The sequence below is a fragment of the Schistocerca americana genome, chromosome 4 (assembly GCF_021461395.2).
Source record: "Schistocerca americana isolate TAMUIC-IGC-003095 chromosome 4, iqSchAmer2.1, whole genome shotgun sequence".
NCBI lineage: Eukaryota > Metazoa > Arthropoda > Insecta > Orthoptera > Acrididae > Schistocerca > Schistocerca americana.
The window spans coordinates 517,931,377-517,947,144 of NC_060122.1; the positions used below are offsets into that span (position 1 = coordinate 517,931,377).

The window sequence follows — 15,768 nt, forward strand, 5'->3', positions numbered from 1 at the left end:
ATCCCGAGTGTTGGCTTTACGTCGGGCGTAACTTAAACGCCGTCGCGGCCGTGTTTAATGCCGTAAGCCGGCGGGAGCGCGGCCGCCCGCTGAGTGATCCCCACTCTCGGCTGCGCCTACAATCCGTAATTTCCTCCGTAAATACCTCGCCTGAGTGATTTAGGGACTCCCCCGTCTCTCTCTTTGTTTGTCGGCCTTTCAGTCGGCGGCCGGCCTCCTTACCCCTCTTCCAGCGCTGGCTCTTCACCGTCTGCACGATAAGGCGGCGTAGGGAACGCTGCGCGTTGTAAACTGTGACACGATAAAAAGAAACTTATGAAGAGCCCACCAAAAGTAAGAAATCTTTGACTGTAGTGAGGATTTCTAGGCAGAAAGGGCGCAGTGCACTGATGTGACGGAAGACATGGGATACCCCCTAACAACATGTCCGATCTCCTTTCGCTCTGCGTAGAAATATTAAACCATGCTGCCTGTATAGCCGTCCATAATTGAGAAAGTCTTTTTCGGTGCAGAATTTTATGCACTAGCTGAACTCTCGATTACACTACTGGCAATTAAAATTGCTACACCACGAAGATAACATCCTACAGACGCGAAATTTAATCGACAGGAAGGAGATGCTGTGATATGCAAATGATTAGCTTTTCAGAGCATTGACACAAGGTTGGCGACTGTGGCGACACCTACAACGTGCTGACATGAGGAATGTTTCCAACCGATTTCTCATACACAAACAGCAGTTGACCGGCGTTGCCTGGTGAAACGTTGTTGTGATGCCTCGTGTACGGATGAGAAATGCGTACCATCACGTTTCCGACTTTGATAAAGGCCGGTTTGTAGCCTATCGCGATTGCGGTTTATTGTATCGCGACATTGCTGCTCGCGTTGGTCGAGATCCAATGACTGTTAGCAGAATATGGAATCGATGGGTTCGGGAGGGTAATACGGAGCGCCTTGCTGGATCCCAACGGCCTCGTATCACTAGCAGTCGAGATGACAGGCATCTTATCTGCATGGCTGTAACGGATCGTGCAGCAACGTCTCGATCCCTGATTAACAGATGGGGACGTATGTAAGACAACAACCATCTGCACGAACAGTTCGACAACGTTTGTAGCAGCATGGACTATCGGCTCGGAGACTGTGGCTGCAGTTACACTTGACGCTGCATCACAGACAGGACCGCCTGCGATGGTGTACTCAACCTGGGTGCACGAATGGCAAGACATCATTTTTTCGGATGAATCCAGGTTCTGTTTACAGCATCATGATTGTCGCATCCGTGTTTGGCGACATCGCGGTGAACGCATATTGGAAGCGTGTATTCGTCATCGCCATACTGGCGTATCACCGGGCTTTGTGATATGGGGTGCCATTGGTTACACGTCTCGGTCACTTCTTGTTCGCATTTTGACGGCACTTTGAACAGTGTACGTTACATTTCAGATGTGTTGCGACCCGTGGCTCTACTCCTCATTCGATCCCTGCGTAACAATACATTTCAGCAGGATAATGCACGACCGCGTTGCAGGTCCTGTACGGGCCTTTCTGGATACATAAAATGTTCGACTGCTGCCCTGGCCAGCACATTCTCCACATCTCTCACCAACTGAAAACGTCTGGTCAATGGTGGCCGACTAACTGGCTCATCACAATACGCCAGTTACTACTCCTGATGAACTGTGGTATCGTGTTGAAGCTGCATGGGCAGGTGTACCTGTACACGCCATCCAAGTTCTGTTTGACTCAATGTCCACGCGTATCAAGGCCGTTATTATGGCCAGAGGTGGTTGTTTTGTTTACTGATTTCTCAGGATCTATGCACCCAAATTGCGTGAAAATGTAATCACATGTTAGTTCTAGTATAATATAATTGTCCAATGAATACCCGTTTATCATCTGCATTTCTTCTTGGTGTAGGAATTTTAATGGCCAGCAGTGTGTGTCCCGAAAATGTTCTACGGGATTCAATCGCGCGTAGTTGTAGGCCGGTGAAATGGTTGGGAGCATGAATTCCATGAATGTCTGAAAATGGTCTCCAAGTAGCTGAACATAATCATTTAAAGTCAATGATCGGTTCAGTTGGACCAGAAGACCCTGTCCATTCCATGTAAACAGAGCCGACATCATTATGGAGCGTCCACCAGCCTGCACAGTGCCTTGTTAACAGAGGACTCTGTGCCACACTCGAATCCTACCCTCAGCTCTTTCTAAATTAAATCAGGACTCATCTGACAAGGCCACCGTTTTCCAGTCATCTAGGGACCAACCGATACTGCCACCAGCCCATGAGGTGCAGGCGATGTCGTGCTCCTAGCAAAACCACTCGGTCGTCTGCTGCCATAGGAAGCTGACGCCGAATTTCGCCGCACTATCCTAACGGATACGTCCTACATTGATTTCTGCGGTTGTTTCACGAAGTGTAGCTTCTCTGTTAACACTGACAATTCCACCCAAACGCAGTTCCTCTCTGTATGTGGTTAGGCCAAGGTCGTTTGCCACTTTGTTGTCCGTGGTGAGAGGTAACGTCTGAAATTCGGTATTTTCGTCACACTCCTGACACTGTGGACGTCGGAACATAAAAAAAAAAAAAAAAAAAAAAAAAAAAAAAAAAAAAAAAAAAAAAGAAAAAGAAAAGAAAAGAAAATTGCAACGAATAACAGCGAACAGTTCACTGTTGACAGTTCCCTGAACTGGTCAGCGTCAGTATGATTTCAAGAAAATGGTTCAAACGGCTCTGAGCACTATGGGACTTAACATCTGAGGTCATCAGTCCCCTAGAACTTAAACCTAACAAACCTAAGGACATTACACACATCCATGCCCGAGGCAGGATTCGAACCTGCGACCGTAGCGGTCGCGCGGTTCCAGACTGAAGCGCCTAGAACCGCTCGGTCACAGTGGCCGGCCAGTATGATTTAAAATGGAGAAAACGACATTTTCTTTTGAAAGGCTGCACCGCCGCACTACTCAAAACAGAACTAAATGATGTTCACGCGGGCGTTTCACCATCACTGAAGACCTTTCGTTTCGGATTAATGAATTTAAACGTGGTCGGTCAAGCACCGATGGCGAAGCGCGCTCCATCTGTCCAACTGAGGTCGCCACAAAAGAAACCATTGACAAAATCCATGATATGGTAGTACAAGACTACCGAATAAAAGTTCTTGATATTGCTGAGATTGTAGACGTCTCAGGTGAGTGAGTGCATAACATCCTGCAGGGAGAATTGGCTACAAGGACACGGTGTGCGAGGTGGGTGCCGCGACTGCTCACAGTCGATCAAAAGAGCATCGGGGACAACATTTCAACACAATGTCTGGCGTTGTTTCATTGTAGTCTCAAGATTATTTGCTCCGATTTGTGACTACTGATGAAATTTGGTTCCACCATTACACACCAGAGTCAAAACGGCTATCGAAAGGATGGACTAAGACTGGTGAAAGTGCAGCGGACAAGGCAAAGACCGTTTTATCAGCTTGTGAGGTGGTGACTAAAATTTTTTGTATTTAATTCAAAAGGAATAATCCTCATAGATTACTTGTAAACAGGCAGAACCATAATTGCAACGCACTACGCTTCATCGTTGGATCCTCTGAAACTAGCGTTTGCAGAAAATGACCAAGTTTGGAAAATAAAAGAGTGCTCTTTCACCAGGTATGCACCATCCCACATATCAGCGAAAACAGTGGCGCTTGTGCAAGAATTGTGCTTTGAATTGGTTCATCGTGCACCCTATTTATGACGCACAGTCCCAAGTGGCTTCTTCTGTTCCCTGACTTGAAACTCTGGCTTTCTGGGAAGAAATTTTAATCAAAAGAGGAAGTGATAGTTTATATCAACGAGTATTTCACACAGGTCGACAGAATCTATTTTTTCGATAGGATGAAAAATCTGGAGGATAGCAGGACCAAGTGTATATCCCTTAAACAAGACCATATCGAGAAGTATGGTGAGTTGTTTACGAAACATGCAGTTTTTCTCACTTTTTTTTACCAAAGTTACAAAACCATCTTCGTAGATAATCATTTGTTGCGGATGTTGCACCTCTGTCATCGATATCGAGGGTAATCTGAGAGCTGTGCAGTATCCAGACATGATCTATAACCTACATTCGAAATTTCGACAAAGGTTTCGTCTTTCAAGACGATATAGCACGAGCACACATCTTACTTCATAACACAGGAATCAACCGAATGGAACGGTCAGAAGTATTTAGAGACATGAACGTGGCCGAGCATGCTTGAGTCCTGTTGAAACAGTGCATCGTGGCAGGAAATCTCACTCAATGGACGATCTCAAGTGGACCACCGACGAGGAGGGGGCAAGCTTGAGCAGCAACGTCTCGACTACCTTCTGGACAACATGCCAAGCAGGCTGTAACATTTTACGGTGCACATGGTGGAGGAACACAATGCTGTGTGTTATCCAACAGCAGGTTATTAGTCCATAGATGACACTTTCGAACATGTTGCTTTAATTTTGTTTGTAGTTTTCGTGTCATAGGAAAGTTATTTTTAGCTTCATAAGGCAAATTTTTTCATCCCCTGCTCCACGTGGATCTATGTCCACACGTATTTGCAAATATATAGGTGGCGCAATACTATTATTGAAATATTTATATGAACGCTGTTGGGGCACTCAAATGAAAATGAGACGGATGGAAAAAAGTAAGTAAACAGTTTATTATTTCAAAAATAAACGCCATAAGTGTTAATACCTATATCCCACTGTGAGACAAGACGATCAGCATCTTCACAGAGAAATGTTTACGTTTCTCTACAGAACAGTGGTTGTACCCAGGCGTGCCCCTACTCGTCCGAAACAAATCAACGACCACGAATGTTTTTCTTCCAAAAATATGCAAACCGCATGGGGAGAGATTGGGACTGTATGGAGGATGTGGAAGGGATTCCCAGCGAAACTTCTGCAGTGTAGCTGAAAGATCCTTGGCAACATGTGGGCGGTCATCAGCTTTCGTTTGAGGAGACGACGCAGGACGCTGGTCACTGACGTAACAGTAGCATAGCCGATACGGACACCAGCAGAAACTGTTTTACAGCTCGAATGTCGAAGGAGGATAAATGTAGTACCCTGAAGCGCCAAAGAAACTGGTACATGCATGCGTATTCAAATAGGAGATATGTAAACATGCAGAATATGGCGCAGTTGCTAGATCGGTTACTGCTGCTACAATCGCAGATTATCAAGATTTAAGTGTTCGAAAGCGGAGCTAGAGTCGGCGCATGAGCAATGGGACACAGCATCTACGAGGTAGCGATAAAGTGGGGATTTTCCCCTACGACCATTTCAGGAGTGTACCTTGAATATCAGGAATCCGGTAAAAATCAAATCACCAATATCGCTGCAGCCGGAAAAAGATCCTGTAAGAACGGGACCAACGACGACTGAAGACAATCGTTCAGCGTGACAGAAGTGCAAACATTCCGCGAAATGCTGCAGATTTCAGTTCTGGGCCATCAACAAGTGTCATCGTGCGAACCATTGAACGAAACATCATCGATATGGGGTTTCGGAGTCGAAGGCCCCCTCGTGCTCCCTTGATGACTGCACGACACAAAGCTTTATGCCTCGTCTGAGCCCGTCAACATCGACATTGAACTGTTGATGACTGGAAACGCCTGGTCGGACAAGTCTCGTTTGCAATTGTATAGAGCGGACTGGACGCGTAGGGGTATGGAGACAACCTCACGAATCCATAGACCCTGCATATCTACAGGGACCATGCTGGTGGAGGCTCTGTAATGGTGTGGGGCGTGTGCAGTTAGAATGATGTGGGACCCCTCATACGTCTCAATACGACTCTGACAGCTGCCACGTACATAAGCACCGTGTTTGATCAACTGCATCCATTTATGTCCATTGCGCATTCCGACGGACTTGGGCAATTACAGTAGGACAACGCGACACCCCACACGTCCAGAATTGCTAGAGAGTGGCTCCAGGAACATTCTTCCGAATTTAAACACTTCCGCTGGCCACCAAACTCCCCAGACATGACTATCATTGAGCATATCTGGGATGTCTTTCAAGGAGCTGCTCAGAAGAGATCTCCACACTCTCGTATTCTCATGGATTTGTGGACAGCCCTGCAGGATTCATGGCGTCAGTTCTATTCAGCACTACTTCAGACATTAGTCGAGTGCGTACCACGTCATGTCGCGGCAGTTCTGCGTGCACACGGGAGTCCTACACAATATTAGGCAGGTGTACCAGTTTCTTTGGCTCATCAACGTAGAAAGAGAAATATGGCTGTGCAGTGTAATATTCATCTCACTGGCCATAGAAAAGAACAGAGAGAGCACAGCGCAGTTTTTCAGCAGCAGATGTAAAGATACGTCTCACTGCTTAACCGACTGGAATCAGAGGTGGACAAAGGGCCTCTTTTAAAAATAAGGTATCTTTTCACTGGTCAGTGCTCCGAATGTTTGTCGAAAGTGAGTTAGAGAACGAAAAAACGAAATCCCGAGTCTTCCTTTTCGTAAGCAGACGGAACAAAATCTTCACCTCCAGACTTGATAGCCAGACTTAATAGCAAGACTTTATCGGAACTCTGCACCTCGCCAGCCGATGAGCCAGGCACCTCTCCGTGCACACGAGCTGGGGCACTCAGAATATCTCTGCCCGAGTTGCACTAACCGGCAGACGCAGTTTGTTTGTGCGAAACCAGTAACTGATTTGGCAGCCACTTCAGTCTTCACCTGCATATAAACATGGTGAGATCTACAATACGTACCGGGACTTGAGCACGGATTTCTCACTTCATGTGAGCGGTCACCTTAATCACTTCGACCATCCAAACATGCCTCCCAGACTGATGCAAACACCAATTTCACCGTATGGCAACGTCCAATGTCCGAAGGTCATCGCATAGCGCAATGTAAAACACAAACACTGCAAAATACACTGCCAGACAGAAAGATAGTACACCTGAAAAGACGTCGTCGATTTTGATCCGACAACGTTACATGACACCTGGGGATAGTAAATGTAATGAAAATGGTTTCACTGGCTGACCCCAGGCCTTATGGACTGGGGTGTGATAAGATACAACTATAGTTCTGTTTCTGTAGGAGACACTAACCAGCGCTCTGTACGTGCAGAATGTTGATGGACCCATGCATTCATGCTCGAAGGACTCATTCTTTTGCTGTTCTTTACGTAGGAAGGTGATGTGTTGTTCCAGCACGATAATGTTCACCCACTTACTTCCCGTGAAACTCCACGTGGTCTATAAGACGTGCAGCAACTTCGCTGCCCGACACCATCTTCGCGCTTGTCTTCTGTCGAGCACGTGTGGGAGGTGGTGGGACGAGAGGTGACCCGTGTGGCTCGTCAACCAACAACTCTTACAGAACTACAAGTGCAGGTCGAGCGTGGCATAACGTATTCCAGGACAGTATTCGCCATCTGTGCGACCGACTGCATGTCGAGGTCAGTGCCCATTGCCACTTTTGGAGGCTACACTAGGTACTAATATGGTTAAATGATGACTAACTGAAACCCTAAGCGGCCGACAGGTGTTGTTGATATACCTCGATGTGGACAGCTGAAAATGTGTGCCCCGACCGGGACTCGAACCCGGGATCTCCTGCTTACACGGCAGACGCTTTATCCATCTGAGCCACCGAGGACACAGACGAATACCGCGACTGCAGGGACTTATTCCTTGCACGCTTCCCGTGAGACTCACATTCCCTACTGTCCACAATTCTATATATGTAATGTACCTTATAGACATTTACCCATCCACTCATTACTCGCGCACGCTTTGGTGATTCCCTGTCGGCAGCTGAGGGTTTCAGTTAGTCATCATTTATTCAATGGAAAAGCTGCACGATCACCAACAGTATCTGTTCTTTCGACAACAGTTACTGTCTTCACATATATACTAATATGGGTGTTACAGCAGGGGTCGATACTGGTACATCTCATCGGCTTGTTTTACTAATCTATAAATGTAATCATTTCATCTACTCCATATATATTGTTGAAACGATAAATCTTGAGTGAACTGGAAACCTCTAAAATGGATACCATTTTTTTCCGAAAGTGTAGTACCACTTGCCTAGACAGTCGTTGACAATAATAAATAACTCCCTTTGTGGGAATCACAGCAACGGTGCGAGTGCACGACGTAGAAACACGATGACGTGTGGGGGTTCGAGTTGGTCCTGGAAGTGCGCTCGGATAGCTAAAGTGGTTAAGGTGACTGCTCGTGTAAAGTGGAAAATTCGGTTTCGAGTCCCCATCTTGCACAAATTTTCATGTATCACCAATAAATTGTACAGCTGAGGTCTAGTTGTATTCGCAACTGCGAATACATTTCCTCTATTTCATACAGCCCTAGTACGCAGCAGTATATGTTCCTTCAGACATTCACGTATGTCTGATGGACATTCCATAGTACACCGTAAAACACAGATACTACGAAATAGTATGGCGAGATCAAGTCACGACAGTCAAAGCATTGCTGCTCAGTTTTCACTAGTTTTCAAGCTTTATCTCGTGTGAAGCGGGATAGCTGGCTTTGAGTCCCCGTTTGGCACATATTTTGATTATCACCAATAAATTGTGCAGCTGAGGTCTAATTGTATTCGCAACTGCAAATACATGTCTTCTATTTTATACAGCTGTTGATCGCAGCAGTGTTTGTTCCTTCAGAGATGTACGCACGTCTGAACGACATTCCACGGTCAGTCGTCAAACATGCATACAGGAATATGGTATGGCGAGATTTAGCCACATCAGTGACATTAATTGTGGGTCCAGTCAAATCAAGTTTCAGCAATTTTCAAGCTTCAGTCTGAACATATGCTCGTAGATTTTCACGATCAATATGCCTTTAATTCCAGCCACAGATACAAATGCGCACCCTTCTGTCTTTTGATACTAAAATTTCAGCAATCACAGTACGACTTCGTAAATATCAAAAATAGTCATCCGATATGGCACGTCTATATTTCTGGAACTAAAAAAACGTAAGACTATACAATGAATTTTCCCTTTTTGATAAGAGGGAAATTCACAAAGCTTTTTTCATACCTTTTCATAGGTATTCAATATGCACCCCTTGAGATGCATGGCATAAGTCAATACGGTATTCAGATTGTTCCCACAATGCGGCGAGCATGTCTAGAGTTGCAGCTTCCACAGCTGCTGTTGTGCGATGTCTCAGTTCATTCATTGTTCTTGGTAATGGGGGCAATAAACAGAGTCTTTTATACACCCCCACAAGAAATAACCACATACAGCCAGCTCCGGTGACTTTAGAAGCCAGTAATATAAAGTTGAATCATTTGGTCCAGTGCGACCGATCCATCGTTCAGTAATGCTTTGATTTAAAAATTCCCGCATTTCCAGATTCCAGTGTGGTGGTTTCCCATCCTGTTGGTAAAGGATATCCTTAGAATTAGTCCCCAACTGTGGGAAAAGGTAGTTCTCAAGCATATCAAGACATGTGCTTCCTATAACAGTGTTCTCGGCAAAGAAAAATGGAAGATTCACCTTTTCCCATGAAACTGCACAAAACACAATAATTTTAGGAGACACCCTCTCATCTTGTACAACTCCATGTAATTGTTCCGTACCCCATATTCTGTCATTATGATGGCTCACTTTTCTATTTAAATGGAATGTTGCCTCGTCACTAAACACTAAGCGTGGAAGAAAACTGTCACTCTCCATCTTGCCGAGAACGAAATTACAGAACTCTACACGCTGTTGTTTGTCACTTTCACGAAGAGCTCGCAGTAGCTGAATTTTGTATGGTTTCATGTGTGAACGTCGACGCAACACACGCCAGACGGACATCGAGGTCATGCTGAGCTGTCGTCCTGCAAGGCGAACTGATTTCTGCGGACTCTTGGTGTAACTATGGCAGATGCGTTCGACGTCTGCGTCAGACACTCGGGGACAGCGGCGATTTGCTTTTACAAAAAAATCTGTTTCTCGGAATTGTTCCTCCCATCGTCTAATGCTCTGTGCTGTAGGAGGATCCACACCATATCTAGCACGAAAATCATGCTGAACAGTTATTACTGACCCGCACTGCGCAAAACGTAGAACACAAAACGCTTTCAGTTGTCCCGACACCATTTTTACAAGAACTGGAGTGGGCGCACACTGCTGCTACCCAGCGAGATCCATGTAAATGTAGAGAGTTTGCTCTTTCCAACAGCAGGTTGTTCACTCACATATCTCAAATAACATAATACTTAAGATTTTTATAAATCGGATGATTTTTTTTATATACCCCCCGTATTATTGTTATACACAGAGACATCATACTCACACTCAGACTCCCGATCCTTACCCCAATTTCTAAGTTCGTATTTTGGTACTGCCAATGTTTGTTAGATGATTTAAAGTGCACTTTGATGTAATAAAATGAATTGATTGTGATTCTTGTTTAATTTCAAAACAAAAGATGTTCTCATTCATTGTTTTGGAGGGGCAACGGTTTATTGGTGCCAGATCAAAAGGGCCAGTTTTACACATTTTAAGCCAGAACCAAACCGTCATCGAGCACAGTCTTTGGAGTGAAGAACACAACAACACAACAACAACCACTTTCTCAGAGTCAAACTAACAATTGATATAGCACATGAACAGAAGCCAGTAAACAGAGTAGAATGCTCCAAAGTTTTGGGTTTACACGCTGACGAAAACTTGATCTGGAAACAGTATATAACTGAGCTACTAAGAAACTATGGTCAGATATTTTTGCTCTTCGTATAATTGGCGATCTTCTAAACAAATGACTCAGTCTCCTATCTTATTTTGCGTATTACCATTTAACACTGTCTTATGGAATAATTTTCTGGAGTATCATCAATTAGGGAGAAGATACTGATTGCACAAAAGCAAGCAGTAGCCATACATGTGGTGTTCACCCACAGGCGTCATATAGGAGCTAGGCATTTTAACTGGACCAGCACCGTACATATTTGCAAACTAAGTTCGTCATAACCAGTTAAAATTTGAGAGGAATAGTGATGTTCATACCCACAGCACAAGAGGAAACAATGAGCTTTATTACCCATTATTAAATCTGCGAATGCCTCAGAAAAGAGCACCATGTGCAGCAATAACAATGTCAGATTACTTACCCAATAATTAAATATATCTGACAAGTAGTGTAGTACATTTTAAGTCTAACCTAAAATATTTTCTCCTAGACAACTAGAATTCCATGGACCACCTTTTATTAAAAAGCTGGTTGCTTGTATAAAAACAAAACTAATTTTAAGTGTAGTTGCATGAGTAGGACTAAACAATAATATGCTCATTAGTGCAACACTAATCATATAGGCCTTACATATCCTGTACCTTAACTCGTTCCACATAATTTATATAAAAGAATGGATCATTTAACTAACTAACTAACCTTTATAAGATAGCTGCACAAGAAGGATAACAAGTACAGACATCCGCTGTCATTTGAAGGCCAGAGAATGTCTCTGATTCATGGTACGACACAATTAATGATCAATTATTCACGGGTGCCACTAATTGTACTGACAGTGATCGGTGGCACGACATGTCGTTGAAACCTAGGACATTGATGGTGTGCATAAGTAAGCGATGTTTGGTGCAACAGTAGTGCCACTGTTCAGTTTCGAAACAGTGAGTTCCAACATACCCATACAGTATACCTTGAAACTGAGTGAAATTCGCCTCGGAACTACATTATGTTTCACTTCTGAGCAATAATGTTAGTTCTGCTAACTCACAAATACCGTCAGATGAGAAATGGGCCTTTTAGTGGTTGATTTTTTTTTTTTTTTTTTTTTTTGTGGAACTCGGCTGAAGGTCGCTCTGATACAAACCAACAGTTTCTCAGCCCAAATACGAGGGCGTGCTGACAATTAATGTCTCCGAATTTGTTACGCAGAAACACTTAAAGAGCTTTAAATAGCCAAACGTTATTAACATTCTTCACAGCTCTTCTTTATGTCAACGTATTTTCAGCCCTCTGCCGCTAGAGGGCTCCGAACTGTAGCGTGTAACATGGCGGCGTGTAACAAACAATCACTCCGTTTACATGGGGCGCCCAAAACCGGATTACGTAAACCGATTTCCCAATACCACTTCCGGGTGGTCATCTAAACATTTCAAAATCGATTCTGGAAATCCGCTTCTAGTTGGCGGTTTTCCAATCCCGCAGTCGATTTTCGCTCCCATGTAAACGCAACCGGTTTTGAAACGTTGTGTCTTGTTTTCAGAATATTCAGTTAATGTGAACTTATTATGGAATGAAGGAGAAGCAGAAATATTAGACTTAGAACGAAGCTGTCTACCTGTAATATTTCAGTGAAGAAAAGTAACTGCTGTGTTGACTGAATGACATAATGGATTTCCTGTGTTCCAGGCACTATACTTAACTGGGCTAGCAGAGACGCTTCAGACCTTAAGATGTAAACACGACAGCGAAAAACGGTTTCCGAAATTCAGTCTTTCGGAAGATGTGTCGTATGTAAACGTATGTACGTCGGTGCGTGGGAAACGCGGTGCTGTAATCGAGTTCCGAATCGAAGTGTTCCCTCACACGCAGAACACCCTCTCCTTCAGTGCGGCAACGCCGGATCTCCCACGAGTGCTGCGACATTTACGTCAATCCGACACTGTGAATTTAGTGACATCTATCATCCTCCTTGCGTACCCGACTTGGCCCAACCGATTTTCAGCCGCTTCCAAAACTTAAAAGAAAACCTTCGAGAACTTCATCTTGATAGTGATGAAGCAGGGCGAGGAGAGGTGAGATTGCGGCGCCGTCAACAAAGTCAAACATTCTACACTGCCGGTATCAACAAACTGGTCTCTCATTGGGAGACCACGCTGAGAAATAATTATGTAGGCATGAAGAATAAAGGTGTAGGATGTTAATAACGTTTGTTTTATTTAAAAAAAGGACTTTAAGAATTTTCATATAAAAAATTCGGAGGCATTATTTGTCAGCACGTCCTCGTGTATTAACAGTGTGCAATATCCAACTCATTGCTGCTAGCAACTAACGTCTTTAGCAAAGTCTTAAGCAGGAGGCCTCTAATCACTTGGTGTGACACAAATAAGTAACTCTCTACGATTTCTTTTCGAAAGGGCTTTACAGCATTTGCTGAAATTCAGTTACAGCCTTTTACTCGTTTCTAGTTGTAAACGGTGTGTGCCGAAACTTCACGCTGCCAGTGTGAAAGAAAATGCGTTTACATTCTGATTATAGTGTCACCCATGTACTCTAATCTTATAGAGCCCTAGCTATCCTACGTTTGAACACGAATATTAAATATGTAATTTACTTGGTGTGATATCATTTAATCTAAACTTCATCTGACTACTTGTAAATGAAATTAAATACAAAGAACGATTATCAAAACACGCAGAATGGGTTCTTCATCAAACAATTACACACAATGGCTAAATGTCGCGTATTAACATTATGCTCTGGTAGAAAACACATCTACTGAATTAATATGAAAATTTTGCAAATGGAAACAGTTTATAATATCATTTTTAGACCCTTAAATTGTTTCTTACCTGTGCAAAGGATAACCCAGCTCTGCTTTGTCTGCATGCTGCAGGAATATGAAGTGCTGAACTGCGTGTCCCTGAAATACATCATAGCGCGGCTATTTACCTTACTATATTACTTTAGTCTGCTTTAGCAAATGAGAATTTTGCTATCTTTCCAAAAATGCTGTTAGACATCCACGCAATAGTGCAATGCGTGACAGTACACTAAAGTTATGCTTTTCATTCAAACAGTGAGGATAAGTTTAAGTCAAATGTTTGAAAATGAATAAAATGGTATTTTGAAATTATATTAAGGTCCTTTTAATAACACAGAAGTGACTCGTTGCCTAAGCTGTCTCTACATTCAGAGAAACTTACCCCAAGTCCAAAGACATATAGAAACTCCAGCAGATGACAAACACGTTTCCATCCAGACGACCAGAGTGATGGAACGGGAAAATATAGGGTAATAACGCAAATATCTGATGATTTGGTTTCGTGTATCAAATTAAACTCTTAATATGCATCTAGCTAATGTGGAAGATGATTTAGATATGAAATGCAATTCAAATATGGTAATTTAGTATTGAAATACTAAAAATGCCTGATACATCACCCAGTTGATCAGCCTTCTTTCAGTCTGAATTTATAGGACCACCGACACTTAAGCAATACTGCTCAGAAATGTAAAATTGGTTATCAATTCTGAAAGTCAATAAAGCTACTTACATAGAGACGCTTCAACTGGCTGAGCGCCACAAAGTTTACCTATTACTATGCTGTTTATGTGTTCACGACACTCTCTCCTGCATGAAAATGGCTAAGACTCAGATTAAGGCAACACATCAAATAATTCCTGATAACAGCTTATCTAGGTAAAGAAAATTTATGGTAATCGAATCACAAGCATAGAATGTGCAAGGATGGACAAGAAAAACATCTGTGTCATCCTCGAAAGAACAGACCTGGTATTTTCCTTCAGCGTTCTTCAAGTGCTTCGCATGAAATAAACTTTGTGAGTTAAGCAGCTAATAAATGGTACTTCTAATGTGAAAAAGGAAAAAAAACAGGCTAACTCAAAGTTCACAGTTTCTGTGTCGCTTCATCCACTGTGAGGCGGAGGGGTGGGGATCGTACAATATGACAAGATTACGCGTCGCTGATTGCAGAGAATACAATCTTTCAAATATGGGGCTACAGAAGAATGTTAAAGATCAGATGGGTAGTTAAAATAATAAATGAGGAGCTACAGAAAAGACTTGGAGAGGAAAGGAATTTGTGGCGTATCTTCACTAAAAGAAGGGAACGATTGACAGTACACGTCCTACGGCATCAAGGAATCAATAGTTTCATGTTGGAGGTAAGGTTGGGGGAAAAAACTGTAGAGGGAGAGCAGGAGATGAACGCAGTAAGCAGGTCAAAAACGATGCAGTTTGCAGTAGGTTACTTATTCGGAGGTGTACATGCTTGCACAGGACAGAGTTGCACGGAGAGCTGCATCAAGCCAGTCTTCAGACCACAACAGCATCAAAGATTATCTCCAACAATACTGCCCCCAGATGTGATATGGGCGTATACCTTTCGGGGAGCTAGTTCAGAACGAATAAACTCGACAGGATTCTCATGTTCCGTTGATTACCAACGGATGCAGCCATCCCATAATCTTCTCGACATGCAGATTTTGATCTTGTCAAGCGAGGCACAGTATGAAAATGCATAGATTGCTGAATGGAAAGTGGAAAGTACATGCTGCTCTGCCTATGCGGGGTACCCGCAAGCTTAGCACTTAAGAGAAACCGAGCATTTGAAATGTACTCCCATAAATATAATCGGGACGTAGTTGTCTGTAAATTAACAGAACATTTGTGTAGAGAAGAGATTCTTAGGTATGACGTTACGTAAGAGGAGGCCAGCAGTTGAAAGCCGTTATGATCACGTGAAAGATAAAATGCATATTCTCATAAGGAGTCCTGGTCTTTGGAGACTCTTCGTAACAAAACCCGTGTAACTTACCGATCAAGAGCCGTCTTCTGCAGTAGTCGGTAACTCACGACATAATTCAAAACGTTACATTCTCTTGCAGCTGCTTTCAATTACTGTGACGGCAGCGATCAGGTACGATCAGCGAAGCAGTACGAATAGCTGTGATGGCCACATGACATGCAATAAATTGCTTGTCGCGACGATTCTGAACAGAATGCATGCGACAGCTATCAAAACACATGTCACATGAGC

The 15,768-nt window shown here is 43.4% G+C and overlaps 1 non-coding gene across 1 annotated transcript; it reads right to left on the minus strand.

Moving 5' to 3' along the window:
* Positions 1-7,581: 7,581 nt before the first annotated feature.
* On the minus strand, positions 7,582-7,655 carry Trnat-ugu. Its single transcript has one exon. It is a non-coding gene; the product is annotated as a tRNA-Thr (tRNA).
* Between the last annotated feature and the right edge of the window lie 8,113 nt (positions 7,656-15,768).